Raw genomic sequence first — 15,472 nt, forward strand, 5'->3', positions numbered from 1 at the left:
ACCCTGCCTGTGTCATACATAAGCATCAAGGGGCATGATAAATCTAAAACTGCTCTGAAAAGCTGTGCATTCTATCTCCATGGGGCGGGGGTATTATTAGGCTTACTACTGTCAAAAAATGCCAATGTTGCTCATTGCTATTAGCAAAATCCAATTCCTTTTGTTTGAATTTTGCCTATAGAAAGCAATATAGTGAAATAAATATCCATTAGTCAGTAGTCAACATATATTGGAATAGCTGAAACACCAAATCTTTTTCCTTTAAAAGCAGAATGCTAAACTAATGTTATTTCAGGAGCTGTGGATGGGGGGACTGGAGGGAGGAGGCATTCTGGGGTCGAGGTGGGGGTCAGTTGGGGAGATGCAGCTTGGACGGGGCAAAAATTCCTCCTCCCAGTACCAAGAAAATGCATCCACTAAATACATGCCTAAGATAAAAGTCAGAATGAAGGGTCAGCTTGAACGGAGGCCTGTTATTGGTCAGCATTAAGAAGATATTGATAGAAAATATAATGCAATACATTTTCCTCTGCCACACATTTCTGAATAATAGCAATTTGCCAACCAGCTCACCACCTCAGCATAAACCCTGGAACGCTCCTGCTGAGTCCCGGAAAGCCTGCTTGTCTGCGAGTGCACAATATACCAGGAAAATCACCATAAAGCTCTGTGCCACCATTCAATGCAAACAGTCCTCAGGTCCTGCTGTGACTTGGCACACCCCACTGGACAGCTGGAGACTGGAGAAGAGGGGCTGCTGCCAATAACATGTTACAAGGGATTTTAGAGCAATTTTCTGGAAACCAACCGTCCTGTGCTGTATTATTTCACAGGCAGATATTGCTATGAGCTATATATAGTTATATTATGATGCAGTGTACTGTCTATTTATACCTGATATGATATACAATAAAACACTCCAACACTTTTCAATCCCATTTGTGAGCTCGAGCAAGGAAAAGTAGGGAGACAATTTGCCACAGCCTTATGGTATACCTAATATAATTCTGGAAATCAGCTATTGCCCCAAACAACATTTTACTACGTGCATCAAAAAGATTTAAGTTGCTAAGGGTCGCATAAGTGTGCTCAGAATATGCTTCAAAGCCAAAAGGCACTCCAGATAGATGGTTTATTGTACATGTTATTCCTTCCCCCACCCCCAAGATAGCTTGCATTGAAGTGCTACCAGAGATCATTAACAAAAAGATTGCTCATTTTATGTAGCTTGAATATATAAAATGGTAGTTAGCTAAATTCCAGAGGCAAGAATGTTTGGGAGACAATGGTAAGAGCCAAACGAAAGTGAGTTTAAATCAGGAAGACAGTCTCTGTAGCAATTAGTCTAATGTAATATCATTTTTAATGTAAAGAAGCTACATTTTCTAATTTTCCTTAAAAGCCCTAGGTGCTGAATGGGTTATAATAAATGCATGCAATAAAAAACAGGTACACTCATCTTATAAAGCAGCCTATTAACCAGACTGCTAGTGCTGCAAAATCCAGGACACAGTAAACAATACTTTTTCTGTTAGAATAATGATGCATAGTTTACTCTTTTAGACCAGGCAGCATTTGGGGACCACATCCATTTACCAAAATAATACCAAATTAGTACTGTAAATATTGAAATCAGACCTTTCAGGCTAACCAGTGGCCCGATTTTCTCTTCAATCTGCTCTTAATCTCAATTCATCAATAACACTACCTTATTATTGAACTTTGACAGCAAGCTAAGGCTTTTGATAAATTATACATCTCAAGCCAGATTTAAAATTTGAAGCTCAAGTGCTAATTATCTGTACAGGCCTAGTTAATAACGAGATTTCTTGTTAAGTATCTGATCACAGCATGGGCGTCATTTGTCAAGATCCTCAAGTCTACCTTAGAGACCGGCTCCTCGAACCCTCCCTTGCCTACCATATGTAAAATTGGGATCTTTGTTTCTATAATAACCTTTTATTAGGAAGCTGACATAATGATTAAGTTCACTGTAGACACACACAATGAATTAGACAATTACCCTTGCTGCTTTAAGCCACTCAGACTCCTAGCAAGACAAAATAATTAATATTGAATTTTAATTTGATGTGTTCCACATTTAAACCCCAATTTGCAAAATACACCTGGAAAGCTGCCGCTGCTTCCTTGCAGTTTGTGCTGATGAAATAAAGGCCCCCGCAGTTTGAATGCAGAAGCACAGAAGGCACGATGCACCACGATCACTTCTCAGTGGAGCACAGAAATTTCTAGCATTAATGGGAAAGGTAATTACCTAGGTCTAACTTTATAGCCTTTCCTCTAATGAAACTATAATCTCCCAGGCCTATACATTTTAAGCATTTGCATGATTTTAATGATTTCAGTGCCATAACTGTTGGTATACCCAGTAATTTTGAAATGAAATGTCTTAAAGGCAAAGATGTTAATTATATTAACAGGCCATTCTTATTGACACAAAATAAGGCTGAGTCAGAAAGAGTCACCATTATAAAAACAACTGAGGGCAGCATTTCTCAAGTGGCAAAAAATAAAGTAAAATAAAAAAATAAAGATGAATATAAATCCATTTCTCCTTGTTCATCCTCCCTGCAGACTTCACCATTACTACATAGCCAAAGGGCATAAAAGCCCAAGTCCTTTGGTTTTAGCTCCCATCCCTAATACTTTCCAGAAAAGGTTTAGAATGGGTACAACATAAAATATTTTTACTCTCTAATTAAATTTCCTTTTAGAAAATGATTAACCTTCTTGGTTGGGGCATTTCAGTCTTATGGGAAAGGCTGAAAATCCATGCAGTTTTTCTTTTGTGAAAAGGTTGGAGTTTGAAAGAGAAAAGGAGACTTTGTCCTACGGCATCACACAGTGCCAAGATGGAGATGCCAGGCTAAACTGAATTATCCATTTTAAGACATGAGGCAACTCATGTTATTGCAGGAAAGGAATGAAGATTCACAATCCATCTATTATGAACTCTAAAAGCCCTCACTCATCCAGCCTGAGCAGCACACGTGCCCCTGAGCAGGATGGCCAAGTCCCGAAACAATGGCTTTGCTTCTCTCCCTGGGTGTTCCTTTCACCTGTCTCCTCTTCCATGGATTCACTGCCTCCAGGGTCCCTCCGAAAGTTGGGCAATAGCCACAGGAGGACCTAATGCTGCTGGATATGGAGGGTGGCCAAGGAGAATTTTTTTTAAATTCTCTCACCAAGGCATGTATCCATGGATCCTCAGCCTTTGTTCTACCATCAGTGCCAAGTAGAAGGCACTTCTTTCTGAACACGTCCCTCCCGCCACTTCCCTGCAATACCGGAATGACTGGAGAGTCATGGGAAATGGTTCCTAAGCTGAGTTTGACACTTTGTTAAGTTAGAGATGAAGAGCCCCTTTATTGGTAGCTTACCATATAGATGAAACAGTCACTTACGTGCAAGTCCCCAAAAGTCCAGAGCTATTTCCCCAAACTGTAAATGAGATCCTGTAAGGAGAATGAAGTGATCACCACTTTCTAAGCTAAGTATCCTGGAAAACGGCAAATGCCCAGGGCTCTTGAATCTGTTGATGAAATTAGCAATACTCCATGTCTTCTTAAGTGTTTTCTTCTTTTGATTATTCCCATTAAGCTATGAAACCAAGCACTTAATAACACTTTCTTCCTAGATCATCTATCTTAAACTAGATGTGAATCTAGGCTTAGCAAGTTAAAAACTATGCCACCTTGGGCAACTTAGGTAACCTCTCTGAGCCTCAATTTTATCAGGAACAAAATTAGAACAACAGGGGTCTATTTCCTAAAGTTGAAGTGGGGATTAAATAAGATAATATACATCATATTCTTGGAACAACTGTTGGCACTAGTAAGTGCTTAATAAATATTGGCTGTTACTAACAGTGTTGTTAGCTGTCATTGTTGTTATTTAGAAAGCTGTCCCATGGTGGTTACCAGAGAGGAAAGGGGTAGGAGGAGGTAGAAGAGAGTATACAGGGTACAAATGGTGATAGAAAGAGACTTGACTTGAGGTGGTGAGCACACAATACAGTACACAGACAATGTATTGTAGTATTGTACACCTGCAACCTATGTAATTTTATTAACCAATATCACCCTGATAAATTCAAGAGGAGGGAAGGAAAGAAAGAAGGATGGGAGGGAGGAAGAGAGGAATGGAGGGAGGGAGGGAGAGAGGAGAAGGAAAGTTGCAGGCTAGTATTTAGTAGCCCTTAAATGGATCATTTGCTTTTGGGGGTCTGGCCACCTCACAATTTAATGAAAATCATGAGAATTTCACTTGTAGGAATAACAAATCTACAGCCAAAAATACCTCTCTTCCTCAGGCATGATTTGCAAACAGAGCCACAAGTCCAAGTAAATATGATTGACTGTTATTAAAAGAAGACTGCATGTGTAAGAACAATACTAAAAGAAAATACAATGCTTTTTATGAAGGTAAAAAACAATAAAATTTACTATCTTAATCATGCTTAAGTGTACATTCAGTACACTAGTGTTAACTACACATTGTTATACAACAGATCTCTAGAAATTTTTCAGCTTACAAATTGAAACTCTATATTCATTGAACAACTTCCCTTTTTTCCCTCCCCCTAGTCCCTGGCAACAATGATTCTACTTTCTACAAGTCTGACTACTTTCGATACCTCATATAAGCAGAATCATGTAGTATTTGTCCTTCCGTGACTGGCTTATTTCACTTAGCATAGTATTCTCAAAATGTGTGCATGTCATAGCATTTGACAAGATTCCTTCTTTTTCGAGACTAAATAATATTCCATTGCATATGTATTCCACATTTTCTCTATCCATTCATCTGTCAGTGGACATTTAGGTTGCTTCCACCTTTTGGTTAGTGTGAATATACAATGAACATAGGTGTATAAATATCTCTTTGAAATCCTGTTTTAAAGGCTTTTGGATATGAGAGCTGTCCCAAAAGTATCCAGGCATGAAATATGAAAAATAGAGACTTGAAGATACGAGATACAAGAAACACTGTACATAGGACAATGATGCCTCAGTCCCCTTCAAAGTAGGCACCCTGGGACCTCACAGTTCTCACAGTCGCCATCAGCTTCCCTGTCCTATTTTCCTGACTCTCATCAATGGCCTGAAATCTCTTCCTTTTCAAAGGTGATTTTAGTTTTGGGAAAAGCCAGAAGTCACAGGTGCCAAATCTAGGCAGTATGGGTGCTGAGTCACCTGAGTAATTTGATGTTTCACCAAAAATCTCTGCATGAGACGTGATGCAGGAGCGAACACATTGTCATGATGAAGCTGCCAATCACCAGTTGCCCATAGCTGTGGACTTCTGACTCATCCGAATAGTTTCCATCGAGGAATGCTCAAGCTTAATGCAAAATTTAATGCAGATTCAATGTTCTACTCACTCAGTCATTTTGAATGTGACAGCAACACAGTACACATGCTCACTCAACAGCATCTACAGTGACTAGTACAGTGAAGTCATTGATTTTTTTTCATGCATGCACCTTCCAGTCCACTTTCAGTGGCTGCCAGGTTATATCACTGTCACACAAACTGTTCTTGTTATTTTAACAATGGCTAGACTTTTTCCAAACAGAACTCATATATCCAGAAGTAGGACTGCTGGGTCATATGGTAATTCTACTTGTAATTTTTGAGGAATCTCCATGCTGTTTTCCATAAAGACTGCACCATTTTACACACCCACCCATAATGCATAAGGATTACAATTACTCCACATTCTGAAAAAAGACTTATTTTCTACTTTCGATAGTGGCTATCCTAATGGGTGGGAGGGAATATCTAATCAGGATGATCAGTGATGTTAAGCATCATTTCATATGCTTCTTGTCCATTTGTGTACCCTCTTTGGAGAAATATCTGTTCAAGTCCTCACTTATTTTTAATTGATTTGTCTTTTGTTGTTGTTGTTGTTGTTGTTGTTGTTGTTGAGTTGTTGTTCTTTTATACATTTGATATTAATCCTACATCAGGTTTGCAAATATTTTCTCACATTCCACTGGTTGCCTTTTCACTCTGTTGATTGTTTCATTTGCTGTGCAGAAGTTTTTAAGTTTAACATAGTCCCCTTTGTCTAGTTTTGCTTTTATTTCTTGTGGTTTTGGTGTATTCAAGAAACCATTGCCAAGACCAATGTCATGAAGATTTTCCCCTATGTTTCTTCTAGGAACTTTATAAGAATTTCGAGTATTATATGATGTTTAGGTTTTTAACACACTTTGAGTTCATTTTTGTATATTGTTTAAGGTAAAGGGTCCCACTTTATTCCTTTGGATATGGTTATCCAGTTTTCCTTGCACCATTTGTTGAAGAGACTATTCTTCTCTCATTGTGTACATTTTGGCACACAATCATTTGAAAATTATTTGACTATATATGTGAGAGTCAATTTATGGGCTCTCTATTCTGTTCCTTTAGTCTATATGTATGTCTTCCTACCAGTACCATGCCAATTTGATTACTGTAACTTTGTAATAGGTTTTGAGATCTGGAAGCATGAGGCCTCCAACTTTTTCTTTGTCAAGATTGTTTTGGGAAAATACATTATGTTGTATGTTATTGTTAATGTTGTTATCTTTGGTTAATGGGACTATGGGGTACCTATCTGAATTTTTCAGGTTGCATTTAATAAGAAAACATTACAAATGAATATAAATTAGTACAACTGGGGGGATAAACATTCTTAATTTCATATCTGTTTAATCTTGATTCCAGTGCTCTAGTCCTGCTAATGGTGAAAAACTTAGTCCTGCTAATTTCAGATATAGTTGGTACAATAAAATAATTATTCATCTTAAAAAGATGTTATCAGCTCCATTTAAATACAGTACTTAACACCATCTGCAGTCTGTCTCCTTACCTGTCATCTGAACAACAAATGATGGCATTGAGAGGGATACTGGGTGATGGAGAGAGCTGGAGGCTCTCTTGCCTGATGCCGTCACTAGACAGCCACAGAGGCCCTCCCTGGGCTGGTTCCTGAAGGGTACTGCCTGATGCTTGCTCTGACTGGTGGGAATTGGCTGGCCCACTGGTATCCTCTGGCTTATAGCCCAATATTTGCAATGGATGATATCCCATACATGTAGCCAATTCTTCCTAACTTAGTAAAAGGTTCGTGGGTATACTTTCAATAAACTCCTTGGCTTTGAGAAGAAGCCTTGGGACAGTTGCATCAGTACAGGCTCCTAACTCCCAGCCTCAGCAAATCCTGGGCTCACAAAACCAAACAAGGCAGGGCATCTCCAAAAACTTGGAGAGGGAAGGTCAACTTTGATGCTCTCCCATCTCTCTACTACTTTCCCCCTTGACAACGTAGGCAACAGATATGTCTGTAAGGGCTGATACTCAAAAAACAAATCCCTCTGGGAAGAAAAACAGGCTTATCCCACCACCAGCACTCCCAGCTTGCTCCCTGTTGCAGATATTTCCAATTTCAAGAGGAATCCAATGGATTGAAATTACAGGATTGTCAATTGCTGAGAAGAAAAATAGAACATAAAGCTTAATATATCAAGTTATTACTAGACAACAAATTAAAAATACATTTGTCATCCTGATATAATTAAAATAAAGAATAATTTTTAAGATGCCGGTGGACCCCTCTCCAAAAAAAAAAAAACTGAAGGAAGGTTTAGCAGGATGAGCTACAGATCCATTCTTGCAGCTGGTCTTGGTGCCACAGTTGGTCTCACCATTGCTCTCCTCCACTACCTATTCTAGGTTCACCCCACCCTCAGATACCACCTCTACTGCTCTCAGTGGATTACCTGGTAATGTCACCTAAAACTCATCCTGAGGCACCTGGCAGTGGGCACCACAGCCTTCTCAGTCCAAGGTGGCAGCGCTTGTCCACTTACTATCAGAACTGATAAAGGGAATACCAAGAGGCATTCCAGTGGATCACCTGGTGGCCAACACATCACTCCCTGACCTATCGTGTAGCTGCAGCCTGCCACCACCTAATTGTTAGGGTCAATGACTCCTGCCAGAATGGCAACTCCTCTTTTTGTGTACTTATTCCCAGACATAAGAAGCCAAGCACACAGATAGTAGCTATAGTTTATAGCTCAATGGGACTCTTTCTAGATCCCTTTTGGGAACTGTAACCTCTAACCCTGTAGAGCCCAGATTTGTAGCTATGACATGCACAAGTCCCCCAGGTTGGTCACTGAAAATGATGCTGTCATCCTCTAGTTCCCAGATCAGAGTATTTTTCCTATTGAGGACACAGCCACATATAAAAGTCTTTTATTCCAAGTATTACTGTGTCCTAGAAGGTGGCACCCACCTTCTAAAGCAGCACCTTCAAGCTGGCATTTTCTTCAGCTGTGCCCTCAGCAGTCCACTCCAGTGCTCTATCAGGTCGCTGGCTTTGGGGTGGTACAATATGTAATATGACCAGTGAATCCCATGGTTATGGGTTCTTGATCAGACCTCCTTTTCTGGAAATTGGGTCCCGTAGTCCAATGTCATAGCATGTAGGATTCCATACCAATGGATCAAACTCATTATAAGCCCTCAAACAGTGGTGCTATAGGAAGTCCTGTGGACAGGAAAAGCAAATCCATTCCCAGAGCATCTATCTATTCCTGTCTGAATGAATCACTATCCTTTTCAGTGTGAAAGGGATCCAATGTCATCAACTCTTCACCAAATGGTACCATATTGGAGACTCAATTAGCCAAGGATCCCATACAGGGGTGGCACCAAGTATGTCTTTCTCAATTATACACTCAGGGACCAGGAAAATAACCACCAGATGGATATGCAGACCCAATTTACCGACTGTGAACAAGCCTAACTCACCCACTGTGGCAAGGACTCCATTCATTTATTACCTGGCTCCAATTTCCTGCCACTCTAACAGGAACCCACGATGACACTTAAGGTCTCCAGGTGTTAATATCAACTAGGATCCTCTGTCCGATAATTCTTGAAGTGTGTGGGTGCTCAATCCTCACTTACCCAGGTAAATGGCAGTAGACCCCTGTAAGAAAGGACTAGGAGGATTGTTGCTGTGTACGCCCACTGTGGTGTTGCAGGATCCTTTCATCAGGGAACCGAACCTTTGTTTTAGCCAGTGTGTTCCAGACCTCAAAACTTGCTTAGGCTAGAAAATTGAAAAAGACTGTAACTTTTGTTATGAAAAGTAACAGAAAGGATTGAACAACTGAAAGAAAAATCTGGATTCAGGCAACCAAATGTCTCTGTGAAGTCAAAGTGCAGGTTGGGGGTGGGGGGAAATAGAGCTATAAAAGGAGATGGAGATGGTAGCTGGCCTTCTAATTCAGAGCAGTTCTAGGTTGGTTATGGTGGTCCTCAGAGTATATTGTCCAGGAAGTGGAAGGCTGAACTGGGACAGAGACAGAGGGACAAAACAATGACAACATCCAGGAACTGTAATGCTAATATGATAGGCTCAACAATAGCCCCCCAAAAGATATTTACATCCTAATCCCTGGAACCTGTGAGTTTCACCTTACGTGGCAAAAGGGCAGTGAGTTTGCAGAAGGGGGGTGGGTTGTTGATGAAGATGTGATTAAATTAAGGATCTTGACATGAGATTATTCTGGATTATTTGGTGAACCCTAAATGCTATCACATGTATCAGTGTAAGAGGGAGGCAAAGAGATTTTACATACTCAGAGGAGTAGAAGGCAGAGATTAGAGTGATGTGGCCACAATCCAAGGGGTGTGGCAGCCACCAGCAGTGGAAGAAGAAAGAAACGATTCTCCCCTCACGCCTCCAGAGTAATGTGTGGCCTTGCTGACATGTTGATTTTAGCCCAGTAAGACTGATTTCAGACTTCTGGCCTCCAGAGCTGTGAAAGAATAAATTTATAGTAGTGTATTACAACTGCTACATTAACTAGTACAGCTAGATTGTTGCATGTGTTACATGGGTGTTGAAATAATCTAGGTTACATTGGTAGAGCAAGGAGTCCTTGATGGTTAAGAGGGAATGAATGGAGAGCTCAGTACTGACACTCAGAGTGAGGACGCGGTAGGCAGTACAACCCTCAAAAGAGGATTTTTTTTTACAAGATGGAAGGGTAATTGTCTACAAATGGCTATGAGAGAGCAAAACAAATGCCACCCTCCCTGGCTTCCAGGATGTGAAGAAAAAGTGCTCTCCCTGAAGGCAGTGTTAGGGGAAGATGAATCTAGAAATGTAACAAGTGGACACTGGATTTGATTTTTTTAAGATGTTAGGGATGTGGAGGTGTAAGAATAACTTTTCTACTGTTCTTCAATTCCAATTCTTAGAATATCAAGTGCATTTTAAAAAACCTTAACCTAAGATTTCAGATATAGAAAACTGTAAGCCACATGTAACTGTGACTATTATATATCTTCCTACATGGTAATCAGGCAAATCTTGGTTTTGTGGGGCCTCAAGTTTATATACAATTTGAGGGACCTTCTTTAAGAAAGAAAAACAAAGTTACTCACACAATTTAAATATGGACATGTATAAGAGACCATTCTGCGTGGTGTGGACCCAGCTCCCACTCAGAGATGCACAGGACCCACGCCCACGGATAGGTTCTCCCGTAGGGAATGAGGCCTGCATTGTACCTAGGCCACTATGGACTTACTTTTGCTAGAACTCCCTCACCCTGAATTGACACAGCAAGTGCTTACTGTACTTCCTAAAATCCATGCTAAAACTCCCCAGAATGGAGTATAACCGGTTCAACCACTTTTCCCTTTGCATTTGCAAATATCCTTCTTCTGTGATATGATTAGCGGCATCATCTCCTTTTTTTTCTGTAAAAGGTAACTACCTAAAGCGAACCTGTGCATAGTAAATGAGGACCATCATGTAATGTTCCCAGAAAAGAAATAAAGGCCAGTCATGGCAAGGGCAGGGGCTTTTATCTCCTCTTGAGAGGGAAGCCATGCCATCCCTTTTCCTCCACAGGACTCGGTAGTCCATGTGAGTTTCTCATGCCTCATTCACAATGTGGCAGACCCCACGAGCCAGAGTCCACATCAGACATGGGTTTTTCTTTAGAGTAAAAAAAAAAATCTCAAAAAATTAATTTAAAAAAACTGCCTAATACTACAAATGTCATAAAATCCAGAAAAAATACATATAATTTTATAATTAACTTTGTGATACACCTCTATTTTTTCATATGTTTTGGCTGTATAGTCTGAAAAAAATTATACTTTATTAATCTTAAGACACAAACAAGAGCAATTAAAGTGTTTTTTTAAGTTGCTATTACACTGTACTGAGGTATAGTAAGAGTGTAAATCAAACTACTTTTATACAAAATGCATTGACTTGAATAGTATAGTGTGTTTCTTATTTTTCTGGATGCTTATTGAATCAGTGATAGTTTTCTGTGCCTTTTTATCTGGAACCACCAAATTTTAGTAAAGTCATTTATACCACTATTTTCAAGGTACAATGCAATGTTTTGGAATGTGTAAATCATGCAATCTCACCTACAAATGTAGGCACTGGTGGTGATACTGCTACAGATTCTTCCCTACCCTCAGGAATTAAAATGAATTTTGAATTCTCATCAAAAAAGAAATATACGATACACTTACAATCATGTAATGCATTACTGAGACTATTCCTGATAGGGAGAACTTCCATGTTGAAGCTAAATCCTCGCTTGAAAAATTTTCCACATATGATTTTTAAAATTTTTAATTTATTGATTATTTAGAGACAGAGGAGGGAGGAATGAGAGACAAGAAGAAAGAAAGAAAGAGAGAGAGAGAGAAAGAAAGAAAGAAAGAAAGAAAGAAAGAAAGAAAGAAAGAAAGAAAGAAAGAAAGAAAGAAAGAGAAAGAAAGAGAGAAAGAGAAGGAAGGAAGGAAGGAAGGAAGGAAGGGAGGGAAAGAAAAATAGATATCAACTTATCTTTCCATTTATTTATGCATTACTGATATTCATGTGCCCTGACCAGGGATCAAACCTGCAACCTTGGCATATCAGGATGATACTCTAACCAACTGAGCTATTTGGTCAGAGCACATTTTATTTTTTTAAAAAGACTTTTCTAATCATGTGTCTCCTCTAACACAGATCTACTATTTGTGTTGTATACTATAGGGTAAACTTATATCATGATTGTATTCCTGGCCCTGTGCATTCACTTCACAAAGTCAGGTGTGTCTATCCAACAGACAGCAGAAGTATTCCTAGAAAGTCATTCCTTTACCGGGATGGATGGCTAAAAATAACTGTACACCGAAGTGACCACAAACCACATAAATATATCCCCCTAAACCCAAATAAATGTATACCCAATGCAACTTCCCCAAGCCAGGACCCAAATCCTAGGCATTTCCATACCCAGTTCAAGGGGTGAGGGGTGCAATAAGAAGAAAGTTAGACTGGGAACAAACCACATTATCCTATTTATTTATTCATTTATTTAATGCTAAATTTTCAAAAGTACAACCATGTAACCACATGGCTAAATTTCACTGGCTTTACAGCAAACCTGCCTCTGGTTGCAAGGCTCAAAACACACCCTAAGAAGCCACCTTCCTGCCAGTAAATGGTTGTTTGCAGAAACTTGAAGTCACTCAGATCCACGTTCTGACCTACTATCACAGCCCCTGGAATATTTATGAAGTAGTCATATCCATCCCAACCATCTTCATGGAACATCTACCTTCGTTGCTGTCATGAAATTTGAAAGTGTTGGGCATTACTGATGTAAATGGACCACTAAATGGAGGCTAGAACTGTTTGTGACTGTCAAGGTCTTATCATTGTTGTTGAAATGTAATGTGCATTGCCTTTCCAGGCTCATTTTGCATCTTTGTTTGGGGTGAGTTAACCAGGAAAACAGAAAGTGTATATTGAGCAGAGTGAGCACCAGCTCTGTCTTTGCATAGGGCTCTTAAAATAGTCACTGTTTGTCAATAGAAAAGAAATGCATGGAACGAGCATGCAGCATGTGTAAGCCAGATGTAGTGCAGTTAGTAGGAAGAGATCTAAAGACTTAAAAAATCATCCAACATTTGTCAATTTTGTTTCATCATCTGGTGAATGAGAAAGTCAATACATCCTTACGAAATGGCTTGCCACTGCCAGGAGAGCGGAACCCCAAAGTGCTGCTTCATGAGCCCACAGGAGCATTTGGTGTGAATTTAAATAGCATTCACATCATGTGAGATTAAAAGACATGTTGTTTCCAGTTATTTATAAGTCCATGTGTTTTTCTTCAAAGTAAACTAAAATGCCCTGTGTTCTAAATAAGAAAATGGAGGAAAGCTTGGTATAGAAACACATCAATCACCTTCCTCACTTGCAGCAAACTTACCAGCCTCAGTGTTCACCACTATCCTGGAGGCTGGGGAGTAGAGGCAATCACCATTACCCGCTTTCTAAGTACGGTTTATCCAGACCCATGGACCAACCAGGGTCTGAGCGGGTAGACTGCCCAGGGTGTGAACACTCCCAAGGCCTCATGTGTAGTCAGAGTCCTGTTCAGCTACTTTCAGATAGTCCCCATAAAACAGCAGACTCATTCCCACTCTTCAGCTGAGAAACTCCGTCAGCCCGGTCGTGTTTGGTGCGGTAATTAATCTCCCAGAAGCTAAAGACATGGCACTAAATCAGTGTTCATAGTACAGTTATGTGGAAAAGTTCAGTGTCCTTATCTGAACACCTACTCTAAGAGCTATCCTGATATATCAAAAAACTTAATTAATTTTGATCTTTTATGAGCTAAAGAAGAAAAATGAAAAAGAAACAGGGATATGGTTTTTTTAAAAAGAAAAGGTAAAACAGTCCCAATGCAACTACATCATCCCAATTATCTCTATCCTATAGAATATTTCAAGGGTTACTTCTGTCACAGTAAGAGCCACTTGAAGTATTATTATCAATTATGTAAGCTTAAGAGAGTATGTGAAAGTTGGGGCTTTCAGTACAGATGCGTACATACAATACATATTCTTGACCCTCAGAAGAAGCAGCTTTACATGTGGGAGCAATGGTGGCCACATTTGGTCTGACTTCAGGAAAGGGAATCTGGATTCATTGGGCCCTTCTTACATTTTATGTCACACCTCATAAAACTTCACAAGGAAGCTGGCATGCTCACCATTTTATACACAAGGAAACAGAGGCCCAGAGAATTTAAGCACCTTGCCCAACGTCACAAAGCTAGTAAGTTCCTAAGCCAGAATTCAAACCCAGATCCCAGTGCCCACAACTCCCTGTCCGCACCCAGTCACTTTCCTGGAGCTCCCTGCAGCCCCCGTCAGTCCACTGGCTGGATCCAATCCTTGAACTTTCTGATCATAAATAAAGCCCATTACCTCACAGGCAGAACTGAGATTTTAAGTTTAAAACTCTTAGGAAACTATCTCCATGTGTTAATTTACATTAAGGTGCAGATATCTAAGTCTATAAACTTTTCTGTGAAAGGAAGCTCGGGTAGTGAGGAAGTGAGGGTCCTGTAGTAAGGATTGTTCCTGTCTGCTCAGCGTACTCCAGAAGCCTGCCCCGCCCGCAGTGACAGTTTGGCCTGGGTTGAGTGCATCAGCGTCCCATGCCCCTGCCACAGCAATCGGCTCGTGGGTCGGAACAACGTCCAACAGACTCTGGAGCCACACACTGACCATGGCAGCCTGGGTCCCTTCATAGCTTCGTGGAGCAGAATCACCCCCTCTCTCCCTACCTAAGCCACTCTAGAATGCTAGAGTAGCCACTCTCAACTGTTGTGAGAACAAGAAAAATCTTTTATTTCACTGTAGTGATTGCATTTGGGGGTCTATTTGTTATAGATGTAAAGCCTACATTAAATAACAACTATCAATAAATTTGTCACGAATAATCTCAGCTGAGTTCTCCATGTAGCTTTCGAACACTGACTGGGGCCCAGTCCTCTGGCCTGTGTGGTTGGCAGAGCCCTGCACTAACCATTTTCTGCTTCCTTTTCTCTGCCGTCCTCTGCTTCTGGAGTTCCAGCAGAGTTGTCTTGATGTATCAAACATCCTGTCTCATATTACTTGAACAGTTTAGCCTAGGTTTAAATTCAAGACATCGATCTAACTGTGTTCCCTCTACCTGCCATCAATCAGCTGGAGTCTCCTCTAAGCACAGGCTTTGGAGGGAACTCAGGTACGATGTGGCAGAGACTAGCTGAACACAGCTGTCCTGTTCCTCTTTGTTTCTGGGCACATGGATAAACTTTATTTCCTTTTTCTCTTTCAGTTGGGGATGGGCATGTAGTTGGGATCTCCTGGGCTATGGCTAGAAGACAAAGGCTTTTAAGAAGGGGTGTGCCTCTTCAATGCTCTTCATCTCCTTCCACTGATTATAGGCAGCAGTGAGGCCCCAGGGGATAACTCAGCCAATAGATGGAAGGAAGGCCGGTCCCACAGCCTGAAACATTTCCCTTGGTTTGTTCTCTGGGTAAGAAATAAACTTCTGTTATGTTTTAGCCATTTTATAGATATAA

This window comes from Phyllostomus hastatus, unplaced genomic scaffold (genome assembly GCF_019186645.2).
Source record: "Phyllostomus hastatus isolate PE091 unplaced genomic scaffold, TTU_PhHast_1.1 phas_contig_1, whole genome shotgun sequence".
Classification (NCBI taxonomy): Eukaryota; Metazoa; Chordata; class Mammalia; order Chiroptera; family Phyllostomidae; genus Phyllostomus; species Phyllostomus hastatus.